At 43.1% G+C, this 17090-nt stretch overlaps 1 pseudogene; it reads right to left on the minus strand.

The window, feature by feature from the left end:
• Positions 1–761: 761 nt before the first annotated feature.
• Positions 762–13063, minus strand: LOC149748640 (metabotropic glycine receptor pseudogene; annotated as a pseudogene).
• Between the last annotated feature and the right edge of the window lie 4027 nt (positions 13064–17090).

The following is a 17090-nucleotide window of genomic DNA, read 5'->3' on the forward strand; positions in this document are numbered from 1 at the left end:
CAATATATATTGGTTCCCATTAATTCTAACCCACCACAAAAGAGCTGTGCCACTCTTAGCAAATTCCTTTAGCCCTCTGGGTCTTACTTTCCTCCACTGTACAATGAGAAGAGGAAAGAAACCAAATGAATTCCAAAATCCCTTATGGCTCATCAAGTAAGAATTCCCAAAGGTTCCTTTACCTTAATTTAAATTCAACAAACACTTAGGTACCTTATATTCATCCTAGGCACTAAACAGTTCCAACCACCACCAGGAATATGTCTATGAGTTCATTAGAATGGGCTCAAACTCCATAGTACTTTAAGTTCCACACAGAAAAATTAGTATACAAAAGCAAAGGACTTAACTTTGAAGAAAACTCTGCAAGGACATCACAAACCTAAGATGATAAATAAAAATAATTTAGAGTATACCTTAAATTGTTAGTCTCTCTTTTTTTTTTTTGCTGGGATAGAAGATGAGAACTTAAGTGTTTATACTATAGGTCTATAACAAGACTCAGGAGCCATTTAGGTAAAACACTAATGCCATTTTGGGGGGGAAAAAAAGAGCAATAAACTTCTCTTCACATGTGAGTCTTACACTAGGCCTTAAAATGTAAGAAACCTGTGTCATTCTGAAGCAGAGGGGAATAAAATTTATTCTGAGAGGTGTTTTACAGTGATAAGCATTAATATAAGAAGGTAGTTGACCATGTTTTCCACATTACTTTTGAATTTCATATTTCAGATTTGAATTCTCTAAAAATAGAATATAATTTAAATCTTGAACCTTGTAAGTAAGACCTGGCGAAATATTAGCTGAAATAGTAACTGAAGTTAAATGAAAGTCTTAACTACAAAGTTTATCCTCCTCTTCTCTTCCATGAGGAAATCATTAGCAAATTTTTTTTATTACAGATAAGGCTTTTTGCAAATAACACTCTATAGATTCAAAATAGATTTAAAATCATGATTAGAGCCTAGTCATGGTTTCTCAGAAATTCATTTGAGGTTTACCTGTTACCATACCTGTACAATATTATTCACTTACGTTATAAAAGTTTAGAATACACATCTTAGGTGATAAAACATCAACAACATCAAAAACATTTGCCTTTTATGAGTATGAAGAGACAGAAAAGGCCCGTTGAAATTTATATATATATATGGCATAGTGTGAACCAGAGGCAGAAGGCCTGGATCCTATTTCTGCTGTTGTTAAAAGCTCGATATGTGATTCTTGGACAAGTCACTTCACCTTTCTTATCTGTTTCTTTATGAAACAGGAAGAACCATCTGATCTAAGATTTCTTCCAGTTCCTATAATTAACATCTGTGCGAATCCTCAATACAGTACTTGAGGAGCTTGGGACATGGGGCAAAAGTACTCACAGGAGAGCACTTATTCTGCTCTTCATGCGTGCTGCTAGGAGGAGCCAGATTCTGTAGAGAGCCACACACTAAATGGCCTGGCTTCGTGCCTTGGCTAAAGAACACCATCGATGACTAGGAAGGCACTTAAAGAGACTCAGCCAGAGGAAACAATCTATTTTCTGAACATAGTCCAAAAATTAGATCGGGTCGTGTGAGCCTACACAACATGACCCCTGGTGTCTCAGCCTTTTATCTTGGCCTGCGGAAGGCCTGAGTTCATGTAGGTGACCTGTGGTTTCTGAGCCTTATGAGAAATACTTCTGAAAATGAATGGTTCTCATCCCCAGTCTCACATCTGACCCTTGAAAATACATATATTTTTATGCAGCAGCTGCAATACATGCAGCATTCTTAGGACACCTTCATGAGACAGAGTTTAGCATAGTGGTTAAAAGTGTGAGTCGAGCTCAAATCCCGACTCTGCTGCTTAACTGCTGCGTGATCTTAGGAAAGAAGCTTAATCTCTCTGTGCTTCAGGTTCCTTTTCTGTAAAACGGGGAAACTAATAAAACCTAACTCAGGTTTGTCGTGAGGCTTAATCAAGATAATACATGCAAAGCAGTTAGCACAGAGCCTAACATAAAGTATCAATACACGTTAGTAAGCTGGATGAATGGATAGATCAATCGATCGATTGATCAACTGATCTTTCAGTCCTGGGCCCTGGGACTCCCTGAAAAGGCTTATGCGAAGGCCAAAAGCAATTTTCTAGCAGTGAATGGCATCTGCAGATCTTTTCTGAGCAAATAATATAGCAAAGACTCAAAGCTGGGCTCAGCTTTTACTAATAGGATCCTACAGAAGTCAGGAGGAAGTAAGATTATCCTTAAAGTAGGAAAGAGTTACGCTGGTTTAAGACAAGATCCTTTAAAGAGATAGACACACACAAAAAACATTTAATATGGTCATACAGAATTAGAGAAAGGAGGTTACTTTTCATTTATACCTTCTCAAGTGTTGCCAGCATTAAAAGCCACAGAGTTTTATAACTGGATGGCTCCCTAGAGACCATCTAGTTCAACTCCCTTACTTGATAGGTAAGTTGTTGAGGCCCAGAGAGATTAAGCAACTTTCTCGAGGTCATTCAGCAGTAAATAACAGTGCCAAGACATATAAGCTTTCTGACTCCTCCCATTTGCCCACCCAGTACTCCCCCTGGTAACTTTCACCAGGTCATCATCCTGTCCTTGTTGTACCAAAAGGGCATTAAAACACACACAGGTTTCTCACTTTTGCCCAGTTTCCCAAAAAGTACAGAAGCAACCTCAACCCCCAAGACCTTCTTCCCATTGGGAATTGGGGAGGATACCAGTCAATCTGTGGCCTTCTCCCAGGCCTTCTGTGGAGTTTCCACTCTTTCCTTTCTGTTCCTCATGTTCACTCAACAGGGCTACTTCTAAAAGTCCCTCACCCCAAAAATCAGGCACGTCCCAGGGCACAAGTTACCACCTGCTAATCTGCAAATTCTCATCTTCCCACAAATGCTACACCGTGAGGCAGGAAATACAGAACTGTTACTAAATTTTCTCTGAGCTCCCTGAGTGCATTCAGTGAGAACTGATCCCTCCCTCCCTAGGATGACTCAACCAGGTTCATTTATAAAGTGTGTGTATGTGAAGGGCCAGAGAACCCCTAGGTGTGCCTAACACAGAAAACAGGAGAAAGAGGGGACCAAGGAATGGGAGATGGGTTGAGGGAAGGAGGGAGACAAGTAGAAGGAGCGCACCTGTCAAACTGCAAAGTATGGATCCTAGAGACAGCTGTGCTGCTGGGACTGACTCACTGCTGAAGGGACAGAACTGCCCAGGGGATTGCAGCGTTTTCATTAGGCGCTCTGGTAACTGACTAACAACAGACTGGCGCCTCAAACTACACACGTAGGAGGAAGTAGATAGAGGCTATCCCGAAGTAGCGGGAATAACGAACTCTTTTCTTCCCACTCCCTTTCCTACTCTTGTGAGTTGGCACGCCACTCTGTGCCTGGCTGGCATGCCCTGAGCTTGCCAGGGTGCAGTGCATCACCCCTGACCGGGAACTCCCCTCCCTGCTCTCCCGAGGGCTAGAGAGAAACATAGGGCATCTCTCAGCTCTACCAAGAGCTCCCGTCCCTTGCCCCTTGCAGGGGAACTGATTTGAGAGAAAAGCTTTTGCTGAGTGTCTGAAGCTGACAAATGCGGGGCACTTCTTGTCCCTAAGCACTTGCGCCTGCGTGGGGTGTCCCTCAGCCTGGGTCTCTGCTTTGAAGGTGGGAGGCCTAAATGTCACAGCCACAGTGTTCCTTCCCCACACGCGCACCTACCCATGAACCCGGAAGGAAGGCTTTGCTTTGATCTTTTTTCCCTCCCTACCTGAATTCCGGGACCAGGTTAGGCTGCAACCCGTAGAAAGCAGCGGAGAGAGTGACCACCCACCCGGGCTTGTAACTGCCGTTCTCGCACTCCAGGTAAGGCGGAGACCACTTGACGTGGCTCTTGTCCCCGCTAAGACCGTCCCTGCGCCGCCAGCTGTGGCCCAGGCCCCGGGGCCCCTGATTGGAGCCGCGGCGGTGCAAGTGAGTCCTCCACTTGCGCCGGAGGCCGCGGAACCACTCGGTCTCCAGCGTGGCGTTGGCCAGGTGGTGTGCTGAGGAGGACAGGTCCTGGAGCAGGATGCGACTCTCCTCGCGCGTGGCCTGGAGGAAGACCTGCGGGGCTGGGGCGGACAGCGACTCGGTGCTGAAGGTGATGGCCGCCCGGGAGATGCTGGGCTCACCCTCCAGGAGGCTCCGCACCAGTGCCCGGTACCACTCCAGGTCGTCCTGCGAGTTCTGCTCCCGCGACTTATTGCTCTACAGCATCATGTTGAGGAAGTTGGTGGCGTGTGTCAGCGTGTCCAGCGCCCCGTGCAAGGAGGAATGGGAGCTGGCTAGGGCAGGCGACTTCCCCGGCAGGCCCGCCAACTCGTAGCGGCTGGAGCAGTTGGCTCGCTTCAGCTGGTGGGAGTCCCCGGTGTAGAGGTAAGAGGCCACGTCCATGGGCACCTCCTCGGCGATTTTCTGCGCCAAGATGGTGCCGTCGGTGGAGCGGCTCCAGGGAGCCGAGGGGTCCGAGGCAGAGGCTCGAGCCGGCTGCTGGGCGTGCTGCTTCGCCCTCAGGGCCTTCTATCGAGAGGAATCCGTCCGACTTGGAGGGTCGCGGCTGGCGCCGGCAGCTCCCAATCCCAGGTGAACGAGCAGGAGGCAGCAGAGTAAGGGGTTAGCCATGGCTCCCATCTGCCTCGCAGCAAGGAGAGGAGGTAACGGAGGGAGTCACTTTTTAAATTTTGGTCGTCAATCTATCAGCACTAAGACTTTTTCTAGGAGTCTTCCCCCTTTTCAGCTGGCACCCAGTCCAAAAGGACTTTAAAGTAGGGATGTTCTGACATACGCGCGGCTGACTGAGCTACCGTCGCAGGAGATCAGATCACCTGTGGCAACGCCGGCTGCTCCTGCTCCACCATGGGTCTGCTCGGGATTGCGCACCTCGCAGCCTGGAGCCCGGCACCTTACATCCCCTCTCGCCGCCGGCAGCTATAGTTGGCCTGCTTACGTCTTTCTGCTTAGCAGCTTCCACCGCCGCTCTCATTGAGGTGTGTTCAGGAGCTGCTGCTGCTGCTGCTGCTGCTGCTGCTGCCGCCGCCGCCGCGGCCGCCAAAGACACTGCTCCATCGTCTCGCCCGTGGCAGGTCGTTCCCGCCTCCCGGCTCAGGCTCCTCCTCGTCCGCTTCGCCCCGAGGCGCGGAGCGCGCGCGCCCAGACCCGCACCGCGAGCGTAGCAGCTAGGGTTTCTTTTAAGGCGTTTGTCTTTCCGGAACCACGAGGGCTAGGCAGCTGGTTAATTGGAGTCTTTAAGTTTGGCCACAAACCACACTCCTGCCTCTCCCTGCTCTCGGGAGGAAAGCCGGTTTAAAGAGGCGGCTTGGCCGCAACCAAACCCTGGTAGGGCGGCTTCAAGTCGTCTTGTGCCCTGTTTGGCCGGCTCCTCTGTCAATCAGCCGACTGCCGTTTGTTGGGCTGGTGCGGGAGCTGTCCAGTGCTGAACCCGAGGCGCAGGAGGAGGCGGTGGCGCGGAATGCAGCTTCGCTGAGTCCTTTCACCCGCTCGCGTTCCCTGATGACTCGGGAACCTGAGGGGGTGAGAGGTGGGGTGGGCGGAGTGAAGGGAGAAGCAGACTTGTGGTGGCTCAGAGCGAAGGAAACTTGGATGTACCGAGGAGGAGGGTGTTGGCATCTTGCATGCTTAGTTAAATCAGCCTTTCCTTTTGCCTGGTAAAGAGGGAGAAAGTAGTTTTCATTTGTGGCTTAAATCGGAGGGAAGGGACGTAGGATGGAGACGTGTCCTCCCGAGCATCTGCTCATTTTGGGCAAATTATCAAATCTTCTTCCTTGTTGTCGGTTAAAGAAATGATTAAACCCTACTTGCCGAGGTCTTCGCTATAAGGGAGTAATGGAGACATCTACCGGCTGAACTTTAAGGGGAAAATGCCATATTAAAGGAGCCTCTCTGCTTGAAAGGGATGAAGGGGAACCTGTGGAAGTGTAAGCAAGTGAATATGTGGAAGGGAGAGAATATGTGCCGGGGCAGGACTCGGACTGTGAGAGAATGAGAATGAGTCTGTTGGGCGGGAAGGGAAGCCATTCTGACTGGGAGTTCCTAGAATTAATGGATGTAAGAACTAAGACATCTGGTTAACTATAGGTTGGGATGTCCCAGCAGAAGAAAGAAGAACTGAATAAGTATGCCAAGACCCCCCAGAATGATTGGAAAATCCCTTAACACAGTCTAATGGTTTTATTTGAAGCTTTAATAGGGTCTTCTGACATTTTCATTCTGAAAATACTAATTAGTACTTTGGATAGGTATGGTTTTATGCACCTCCACCTTCCATATGCACCTCCACTTTCAAATTCCCCAAGAAAGACACAGGATAGAAAGTCTCAAATTCACTTCGATTCCCAACTTAAAAAAAAAAAAAAAGTTACCTGTGGCATTCTAAGGTAGCACTGCTTAGATTTGCTTTATCCTTTCATTTTATTCTTCCTGTTGAGAAAATACCTAAGCACAAAAATTTAAGCTCCAAAGAGCAAAAGTTTGTCTGCATTGGTCACTGTAGCATCTTGAGCACCTAGAACACACAGATGCCTGGCACATAGTTGGTTCCCACTAAATATTTGCTAAACTAATGAATGAACCAGAAGATAATGATGATGAAGCTAATTATTTAGGAATCCATCTCCTTACCTAAGAAGAGAAGTCTGCCTGATGTGTCAGTGGTGAGGGCTTTTGGAATAAGACATAGCAACCAGTTTTCCAAACTGCAGTGTATGGTCTCCAAGGGAGTTTTTATAGCTTTGCAAAGAATGGTTATTAGATTTGTGTTTATTTACAAGTAGAGTTCATGTTCATATCTGACTTGTTTAAATTTTGCTTTGCAGTGTATATGCTTTTGCCAAATAAAGGTCATCCCAGTTTAATCCTCTACTATAGCACACGTGGCAATAATAGGAGTTTCTGTTTGTTTAATTTATCAGAGTATACAATATGATTTTCTATTTAGTTGTCTAAAGACTGGTGTAATTTCATCATTAATTGATTTTTTTAAAGAAAACCTGTATAACTAATTAACAATCCTTTAAAATTTTCTAGTATTGCATTTTAAAAGGAAGATATAATTTTATTAGTCAGTCCTTCTATAAGTAATTCAATGACTTAGCATAATTGAAAGATCTGGGTTCTGGTCCTATCATTATTTTAAGCAAGATATATGGACACTAACAATATATTTGAAGTTTCTGTGTCTCGGGATGCAAACTGTATGTGGGCCTCGTGATTTGACACTGAGGGAGTACTGAAATGACACCTGAGCCACTCTCCTGGAGTGCCAGTTCTTCCCCTAGTGCACAGCTAACAAGAATGGAGCAGGCTATGAGAGGCTCTTGCAATTTGGGCATTCCCTTCAGGGGATCACCTTCAGTCCACACTGCCAAACAACAGAGGTGAACTAGTTAGGTCTAGAACAACACTGCCCAATAGAAATATAATGTGAGTCACAAATGTGATCCACATATATAATCTCAAATGTTCCAGTAGCACTTTTTAAGAGTAAAAAGAAAAAAAGTGAAATTAAATGTAATAATATATTTTATTTAGCCCAATAGACCCAAAATGTTATTCAATAAGTAAACAGTATGACAGGTATTACTGAGATATTCTACATTTTTATACTAAATCCTCAGAATCCAATGTGTATTTTACACTCACAGCATATGGAACTTCATACTAGCTACATTTCAAGTGCTCAATAACCACCTGTGACCAGAGGCTACCATAGAATACAAGCTCTGGAAGATAGTACATCGTGGTCTAGAATGATCTAGAAAACCTAGGTTTACTCACGATAAGGTACCATGGTCCAAATGGTCTAGGAGGCCTGTCCATTTAATAGATCTGGAGTCAAGGAAACTAACTGAGTAGATAGACAACCCTACGTCTATGTTAGTGTCTGTCACTGAAGGAGATCATCCAAAAGAAGTTATCATAGGGGACCAAGATATAACACATACTCATACCCCTCTAAGCAGACTACAAAATTCCACAGCAACTCACAGACATATTCATTCAACAAATGTTGGCTTAGCCTCTGCTGTGTATCAGGCATCATGCTTAGTACTCGGGCAGACACCTGCATGATGGACACATGGACCTCACAGTCAAGTGTATAGAGAGAGAAACAATAAAAAAGCAAACAAATAAATTTTAAAATTACATATTGTGATCAGTGCCATGAAGAAATAAACGCTGTAAAGTTACAAAGAGTGCATGGTATGGGGGCAGGGAGATTCTTATAGAGAGAGAGAAAGAAAAGGAAGACTTCTATGAGGAGGTAACAGTTGAGCTAAGATGTAAAAATGAGGAGTAGTTAACTAGGTAGTAAGTAGTAGTGAACTAGCTAAGGGTAAGATGAAAAGAAACTTAGCAGGAAAGAGAAGTGGGAAAAGATGACTGCATTAAGATGAAGTTCATATATAATATAAAAATACAAACAATTGAGACAAAAAGAAAATCATTTTATAGGATAATCAAGTGATCCTGGCATGAATAGCACCTCTGTCCCACCAATTACACGAGCGTGATTTGTAGAGGAGATAAATATCCCTGTGTAGCCTCAAGTTAAGAGCTAAGTTATCTAAATGCATATTAATACTGTGTGGGAGCTTGACTGTAATAGGTCAGTGTATACAAGACCTGTAGGCCCTGTGTGACAAGGCCCAAAGCGTTTTCATCACAGCCTGAAAAGTCAATCTAACTGCTTTAGAACAGTCAAATTTGCACTGATGAAAAAGCATTATGCAGTGGAGCTTTGAGTTATTAGTTGTCAGTATATTATTGATTTATCATTACTGTAAAAAGGAAGATGTGATATTAGCATATCTTTAAGTAAAAGAAATTAAAGGAGGTTAAAAAAAACTGCTGAGACCAGATTTTATGTGAGCAGTATAGGTAAAGTTGTTTCTAAAATTTAAGTGCTCCTTTAAATCATTTAAATCAGCAAGGATTAGGACAGTGGGATATGGCGAAAGGACACTGGATTGGCAGTTGGGAGACCAAGCTCTGATTTCCACACTGCTGATGTCTAGTCATGTGACTTTTGACAGTTTCCTCAACCTCTCTGAGCCCTTTTAGTTCATCTTTAACATAAGAGTGATGTATTAGGGACTTCCCTGGTGGTGCAGTGGTTAAGAATCCACCTGCCAGGGCTTCCCTGGTGGCACAGTGGTTGAGAGTCCACCTGCCGATGCAGGGGACACAGGTTCGTGCCCCGGTCTGGGAAGATCCCACATGCTGCCGAGCGGCTAGGCCCGTGAGCCATGGCCACTGAGCCTGCGCGTCCGGAGCCTGTGCTCCGCAACGGAAGAGGCCACAACAGTGAGAGGCCCGCATACCGCAAAAAAAAGAAAAGAATCCACCTGCCAGCGTAGGGCCCATGGGTTCGAGCCCTGGTCCAGGAAGATCCCACCTGCTGCGGAGCAACTAAGCCCCTGCGCTACAACTACTGAGCCTGCGCTCTAGAGCCCACGAGGCACAACTACTGAAGCCTGTGCGCCTACAGCCCATGCTCCGCAACAAGAGAAGCCACCGCAATGAGAAGCCCACACACCGCAACGAAGAGTAGCCCCCACTGTCCGCAACTAGAGAAAGCCCAGGCACAGCAACGAAGACCCAGCGCAGCCAAAAAAATTTAATTAATTTTTAAGAATACTTAACTTAAAAAAAAAATAGTGATGTATTAGATACAGCCACAACTGAAACAGTTTTAGCTGAGTGATGGATAATGGTCCAGGTATATTTTTCGGAACTCATCATTTTTGATAGTTCTAGATTTATAATGTAAATGTTATTTTTAGGTTAAATAATGCTAGGTCTCAGTAAACAAAGTGGCACAACCCGAATCAAATTCTTGATAAAGCAAATAAAGCCACAAAGAAGCAGCATAATCTGTCAATAGAACACAAAATCAGAAATCCAGTTCTTATTCGTGGTCTTACTGAGATTCTGGATTTCCCTGAGCTTATGCTACCCCCTGTGCCTCACGTTCCCATTTGCAAAATGAAGATCATAGTCTTTGTTATCCAAGGGTGGTGGTTTTGAAATTTCTGGGTGAAGAAGAGTCACTAGAGAATTCTGATCACTGCTGTAGGTCTGGGGGGAAGTTAAGAATCTGCATTTTAATAAGCACCACAGGTGGTTTTGATGCAAATAAGCCATGGAGCACATGCTGAGAAATGCTGCTTTGAGCCATGGAAAATAACTCTAAGATAATAGGGGAGAAGCTCTCCTGGTAAACAAAAAGCTGTGCTGTAAATTGTGAAATGTACCCTGTGGGGGGAAAAAATGAAAATAACACCTATAAAGAGATTATCATCATCACCTAATCATTTATATAGCACTTACAGTGGCCAGGCATTGCTCTAAGGATTTTACACACTTTAGCTCATTTAGTCTCCATTACCACACTGTGAGTTTGGTACAGCTACCATTTTACAGATGGGAAACAAACAAACAAATGAATTGCCCTAAGTACTACAGCTATCTGGCTCCAGATGTCATACCCTTAATCACTACACCAGTGGTTCTCAAATGTTGATACACACTAGATATACCTGGAGAACTTTTGTCAAAGCACAAATTAGTGGCCTTAGCCCCAAAACTGCTGACTTGGTAGGTCTAGAATAAGGCCTGAGAATTTGCATTCCTAACAAATTCCCCTGTGATGTTAAAACTGCTGGTCCAGGGAACACACTTTGAGAACCACTGCTCTGAGATGTGCTTTTCATCATTATAACCCCTGACTTTTTGGTAACACTTTTCCATCCATTTAATGTGGAAAGAGGAGAAAGTCAAATTAAGGGATGAAAATATGCCTGAAATCTAGCAAGAAAAAAAAACTATTTCTAACTGAGAAAGCTTACTCAAGATGTTTATGTTTTTTACTTAGCAGTTTATTCTCATCTGCCTCCAGTTTACCCTTAAAACTCTTACTCCCTGTCAGCATCGCTTCTAACAACACTCCTGCTCTTTCCAGAGTCGTCTCCTCTGTTTTTCACTGTGAAGTCATGACTTGGGCTGTTCTTGCATTCCCAGTGAAGTGCAAACGCAGTATCATCTATAGAGTCACTAGGGCTTTGACCCAAATTGCTAGTTTCCCTAATCCCCTTACCCCCATGCACACAAAATGGTTCTGTAAACTAAAGACACTTGAAGAACTTCCTGATCACAAGGGAAGAAAACGCCAGGAAATGGCACTTATGTTAGGAGAATCCTGAATGTGCTGAGGCGAAGTATGTCTCCAAACAATGTCCCATGACACTGACCTGACATTCAGCAGTGCAGGAAAGGACCAATACGACCTTCACAAAAAAATTACACCAAATTAATTATTCAAAGCTCAACTCCATTCAATGCAAGGATCGTCTCTTTTTCTTATTAAGAAATAAGAACAACCAAAAAATTTGAAACAAAGTTTACCGAAATATGGACTTTGTGGATAGCAAAAGATGGGAAATGGATTATTTTGTCTCTGCTCGATTTTGCCTGCTTCCCTTGCTGGAGGGAAGCCCCTCACACCATGTGTACCCATATGTTGTTATAATTCATGATATAGCTTTCATCAGCATAGTACCTTGGGCATAATGGGGGTTTACTTCATGATCAGTTTAGGACTCGTCTCTCCATCCGAACACAGGAGCTTCTGCAAGTTGAGATCTTCAAGTGCCCAGGATCATGCACACATAGGATACACTAACTAATGACAGTTCCTCATTGATGAAGAGCAGAAACTTGTAAATCCAAACAAACTTATAAAGAACAAGTTTAGAGTAGTAAGCTGCTTATAAACTTTTTGCTGTTATTTTAAAAAACTTGAAGGAAATTAATCCAGTAACGTTGATATTGTTGAAATTGCAGACATCATCTTAACATCAGGATTGTATGGAAAAGGAAAACAAAGAAACATAACATGGAAATATATGCCAACAAAATGTGAAAGAAGACAATCACTGCACATGTTTCAGGAATAGCCGCAGGCTAAGAAAATGACAAACCTAAATATGAATCCAGGTACAAAACAGTTCTGCAAATCTATCGTTTTATTTTAACAGTAATATTATGTATGCCTACTTAAAAAAAAAAAAAAGTTTCCTCCAGACCTCTGCTGCTATCCCTAAAGAAAAAAAAAAAAAAGGAGGCAAAGAAATTTACTTTAAGATTTCCTATCTAATCTGTGGTCAGTTGGTCTCTCCTCCTCTTCCTCCTCTTTCTCCTCCTCTTACAGACAGTAAGTGCTCAATGACAGATTAGCTGTAAGTCTGGGTTGTCCCCAGGGAAAGGGAAGAGAGAACGTCCATACCTGTGAGACAGTTATTGACGTTTACTTAGAAGTGTCTTCTTTTGATTGCTTTCGGTACTAGCATTTAAGTAGGTCTGAGGCAGAAGCCTGAGTCCTGTGGCATATATAAATCATTTCCACTTGTCCTTTTGATTTACCCTTGGGAATCAATAGTTTCAGGGAAAATTTTGCCTGGTCTTTACCAACAACTCCCTATTCAAACACAGGAGAATTTTAGAGAAGTTTTGGCACAGGAAGCTTTCAGTTCCTTTTGTTCACTGTGTCAGTGAATGTTCTTGGGTGATGGGGCTGGCTTCCAGTCTATATGGCCATCACTTATCACAGTGTGTGCGGAGGGATGGGTTCTTCATGAGCATAGAAAAAGCAGACTAGGGAACAAAGGCTAAAAAGAGAAACAGTTTTCAAGAATCTGCAGTATCATGAAGACCGAATGTGACGAAAAGTAGCTATCTCAATTGTTCGTTTTTATATCCCAAATCAGATATTTTAGAGTAAAAAATTAAAATGTAACTAAAAGTGAAGAAAGAAGTAAGAGGGACTTCCCTGGTGGCACCACGGTTAAGAATCCACCTGCCAATGCAGGGGACACAGGTTTGACCCCTGGTCCGGGAAGATCCCACATGCCGCAGAGCAACTAAGCCCGTGCGCCACAACTACTGAGCCTGCACTCTAGAGCCTGTGAGCCACAACTACTGAGCCCACGAGCCATAACTACCGAAGCTCACGCACCTAGAGCCCATGCTCCGCAACAAGAGAAGCCACCACAATGAGAAGCCTGCACACCGCAACAAAGAGTAGCCCCCGCTCACCGCAACTAGAGAAAGCCTGCGTGCAGCAACGAAGACCCAACACAGCCAAATAAATAAATAAATTTATAAAGAAAAGTAAAAGAAAGAAAGAAGAAAGCAATAAGAAGGCTTTTCTGAATGTCAGGGTTGTTTTTAATTGAAATGGATTAGCCAAGAGCAGAAGAGAATATCTTTCCTTGAAGAATAATTTGTGATCTCCAGTAGAAACTATATCCATGTATCAGAAATGAGCTATATTTAATTCTGCCTGGATAGACAAATGAACCAAATGGTCATTGGAATCTATTCTTCTCCTACAGTCCTATAATAGACTGAGGAATATATCCTGTTATGTCCCTACAAACAAGAAAACTAGTGCAGGCATATTTAACCCAAGTACTTCTTTTAGGCGTCAAAATCCAATCTCTTTGTGCTACCACTCCTCTCACACTGCATTACTCAACCTGGCATTCAAGGCCATTTACTAACTTTTTTTGCCCATCCCACTAGTCCTCCACTACATTTTGGAGATACTCCATTCTAACAAAGCTATGCTGTTTACACTCTTCCTTTATAAGTAATTTGCACACTCCCATCCTATATCTGCCTTTGTAGAAGTTAATTCTGTGTATTGAGAAAACTTCCACAAATACGCTTCCTCTCCTTTAAGACCTTTAAGAACTGCCAACACTTTGAATAGACATTTCTCCAAAGAAGATATACGATTGGCTAATAAGCGCATGAAAAGATACTCAACGTCATTAGCCTTTAGGGAAATGAAAATCAAAACCACAAGATACCATTACGTACCCACTAGAAGGGCTATAATAAACAAGACAGATGATAACAAATGCTGGTGAGGATGTGGAAAAACAGGAGCCTTCATATACTTCTGGTGGGAGTGTAAAGTGGCACAGTCACTTTGGAAAACAGATTAGCAGTTTCTCAAAAGAGCTGAACATAAACTATCGTGTGACCCAACGACTCTACTCCTGGGCATTTGCCCAAGAGAAATGAAAGCAGCATGTCCACACAAAGACACACACATGAATGTTCACGGCAGCTTTACTCACAGTAGCCGGAGCCCAGAAACCACGGACAAGGCCCATCAACTGGGGAATGGATAGACACAGTGTGGTACAGCCATATGGCAGAATCCTAGTCAGCCATAGCAATGAACAAATTGCCCGCACATGCCGTGTCACGGATAAAGCTCAGAAACGTTATGCTAAGTGAGAGAAGCTGGACCCAGAGACCACACGTTGTATTGAGATGCGATGTCCAGAAAAGGTAAATGTATGGAGACAAAAGGTGGACTAGTGGTTGCTTGGGGCTGGAAATGGGAATGAGAATCAACTGTAGGAAAAAAAAAAAAAAAAAAGAATCACCTATAAATGGGCACAAGGGAATCTTACTGAGGGGGATGAAAATGTTCTAAAACTGATGATGGTAGCTGTACCACTCAGTAAAGTTATTTTCAGTAAAGTTATTTAAAATCATTTGAGTTTTACACTAGAAACTGGCGATATGTAAAATGTACCTAATAAAGTTTGTTAAAAAAAAAAAAAGAACTACCAACTCTAGGTATTCTCCAAGATTGACTTGATTTTCTAGAATCAGCCTGATTCTAGCTAGAATCGTCTTAGTTCTTAGAAACGATTCTGTATGATAATGGTTTACCTATGCTGATTTAATGCTATCTGTGAACATCTAGGTGAACAACCGAAGAAGTTTTGGGTAGCATTCTCATCTACATTATTTATTATTTTATTTTATTTAACAAATACCTATTGGGGGGTCCACTATGTGCCAGACACCATTCTATATAAAAGTGATGCTGCAGGAAACAAGTCAAGTTTCTGCCATTGTGGCACTTACATTCAGATGTAATATGTCCTGTGAGGAAAAATAAAGTGGGATAAGAAGATATATCAAGATTGGAGGTCAGGGAAAGCACCTCTGGTTAAGTGGCATTGAGTAGGAGAGTGAACGGTGTGAAAGACCGATACATGGGAAGACTCAGGAGAACAACTTTCCCAGCAGAAGATAATGATCATAAAACCCCTGAGAGAGTATCAAGCCTGGTCTGTCCCAGGAACAGCAAAAATTTCTGTGTGGATAGAGGTCAAGGAAAGGTGGATGGAGAGAGAAGGCAACAATCAAATCACATAGAGCTTTTTGCACTGTGGCAGTGAGTTTTGGTTTTATTACAAGGGCAATTGAAAGTCATGGGAGGGTTTTGACAGGAGTAACAAAATCATGGGGGCTGCTATAGAGACTGACTGAGGAGGGCAAGAATAGAAGCAGAGAGACCAGTTAGGAAGCTGTTGCATTAGTCAAAGTGAGAGACAAGGGTGGTTTAGACTAGAAGTGGATGGGGAAAGCAGGATGATAATGGTTGAGATGGTTGAAAATTGTTGAATTCAGGATTGTAATATTCCAAAGGTCGTGAATGTGGCTGCCCATTCATACCCTCTGAATTTCAGATGCAATTAAGGTTTTCCTAGAGTAAGAATAATATTAATATATAAAATAATGTGTGCCAACTTCATTTGGGAGTAGAATCCTAATTTTAGAATAAAACTTAATTCTATTCCTTAGAAAAATCACTGTTCCTATGTATCAGTTTAAAGTACTTATATCCCAACTGAAAAATGAGCACAAGACATGAACAGAAATTTCAAAACAGAAGAAACACATATGGCCAGTAAACACATAAAGCAAATGTTCAACCTCATTAGTGAGCGTGGAAATGCAAATCAAAACACGAGACATATGAGTTGTATCTATATGATTGGCAAAAATTAAAAAGTCCAATAATGCCAAGTTGTTGGCACTGGTTGTGGGAAGGATGGAGGAGATGTGGATTCACAAAATCTCTTATGCCCTGCTGGTAGAAATGTAAATTAGTATGATCGTTTTAGAAAATAATTTTGGATTATCTAGTAATGCCAAACATTCACCTACTCTATGGTCTAGCACTTTCACTCTTGATATATACACATAAGAAACTCTGTCCCATGTGTACCCTATAATATATACAAGAATGTTAATAACATCACTGTTTAAACAGCACAAACCTGGAAATCCTGAATGCCTGTCCACAGGAGAACAGATGAATGAACTGTGTTATCCTCACACAGATGAAAATAAAAACAAGGAAATTATGAACACAGGATTCAGGGAGATGGCTGACCTCCTTGGGTTGGGGGGAGGTATGAGCATGGGATAGGGTACCCCTCACCCTTTACAATTCATTGGACTGACAAGTCTGGCAAAGAAATGGTGTAACTGTTCCAGTAGGTGCCAAGATATTACTCCTCCTCGGTAACACAGTCAGCTTTTCTGACTGACTTAGCCCAATGGCCAACAGTCTACTTGTGGCCAGTTTCGGTGCTCAGACAGGGCTCTGAGGGAGGTATCTGAGATCAGAAAGGGTTTTTAATGCCTGCCTTCAACTGTGCTGAGCCTCTGTCTTTGACGAAGTCCACTCTAGGAGAAATCTGATTTCACTTCCGGAGAGTCCAGCCCTTTCTCCTCTTCCATATCAGTCTCTCTACTTATGGAGTCTGTATCCAGAGCACTATTTCAAGACCTCCAATGTGTCTCCTCAAAGACTGCCTGACCCACTTTCCAGATGGAGCCAACATCATCCTCCATCTGATCCATAAATCATGAACAGAAGGCTGAGGAAATGAGAAGCTGCGCTCCCACTGGGAGGGGAGTGAAGCTTCCAGCATGGGGTGCACAGCATGATCACGGAGGCACAACACAGTTCTCCAGAAAGCCAGTTCTGATGAATGACAGAACAGCCGGTTCCAGATGAAACTATCCTGGATTTTCAAATACGAACAGTAACATTGAAATGAGATAAGACTTACCACCAACTTAGTTGGACATATTTAATTATATGTATTATGATTATTATGGCACCTGAAGACCAGATATAAATAGTAAGCCGT

This window comes from Delphinapterus leucas, chromosome 8 (genome assembly GCF_059928025.1).
Source record: "Delphinapterus leucas isolate spDelLeu-1000000601 "Yukka" chromosome 8, BTC_Dleu_Yukka2, whole genome shotgun sequence".
Classification (NCBI taxonomy): domain Eukaryota; kingdom Metazoa; phylum Chordata; class Mammalia; order Artiodactyla; family Monodontidae; genus Delphinapterus; species Delphinapterus leucas.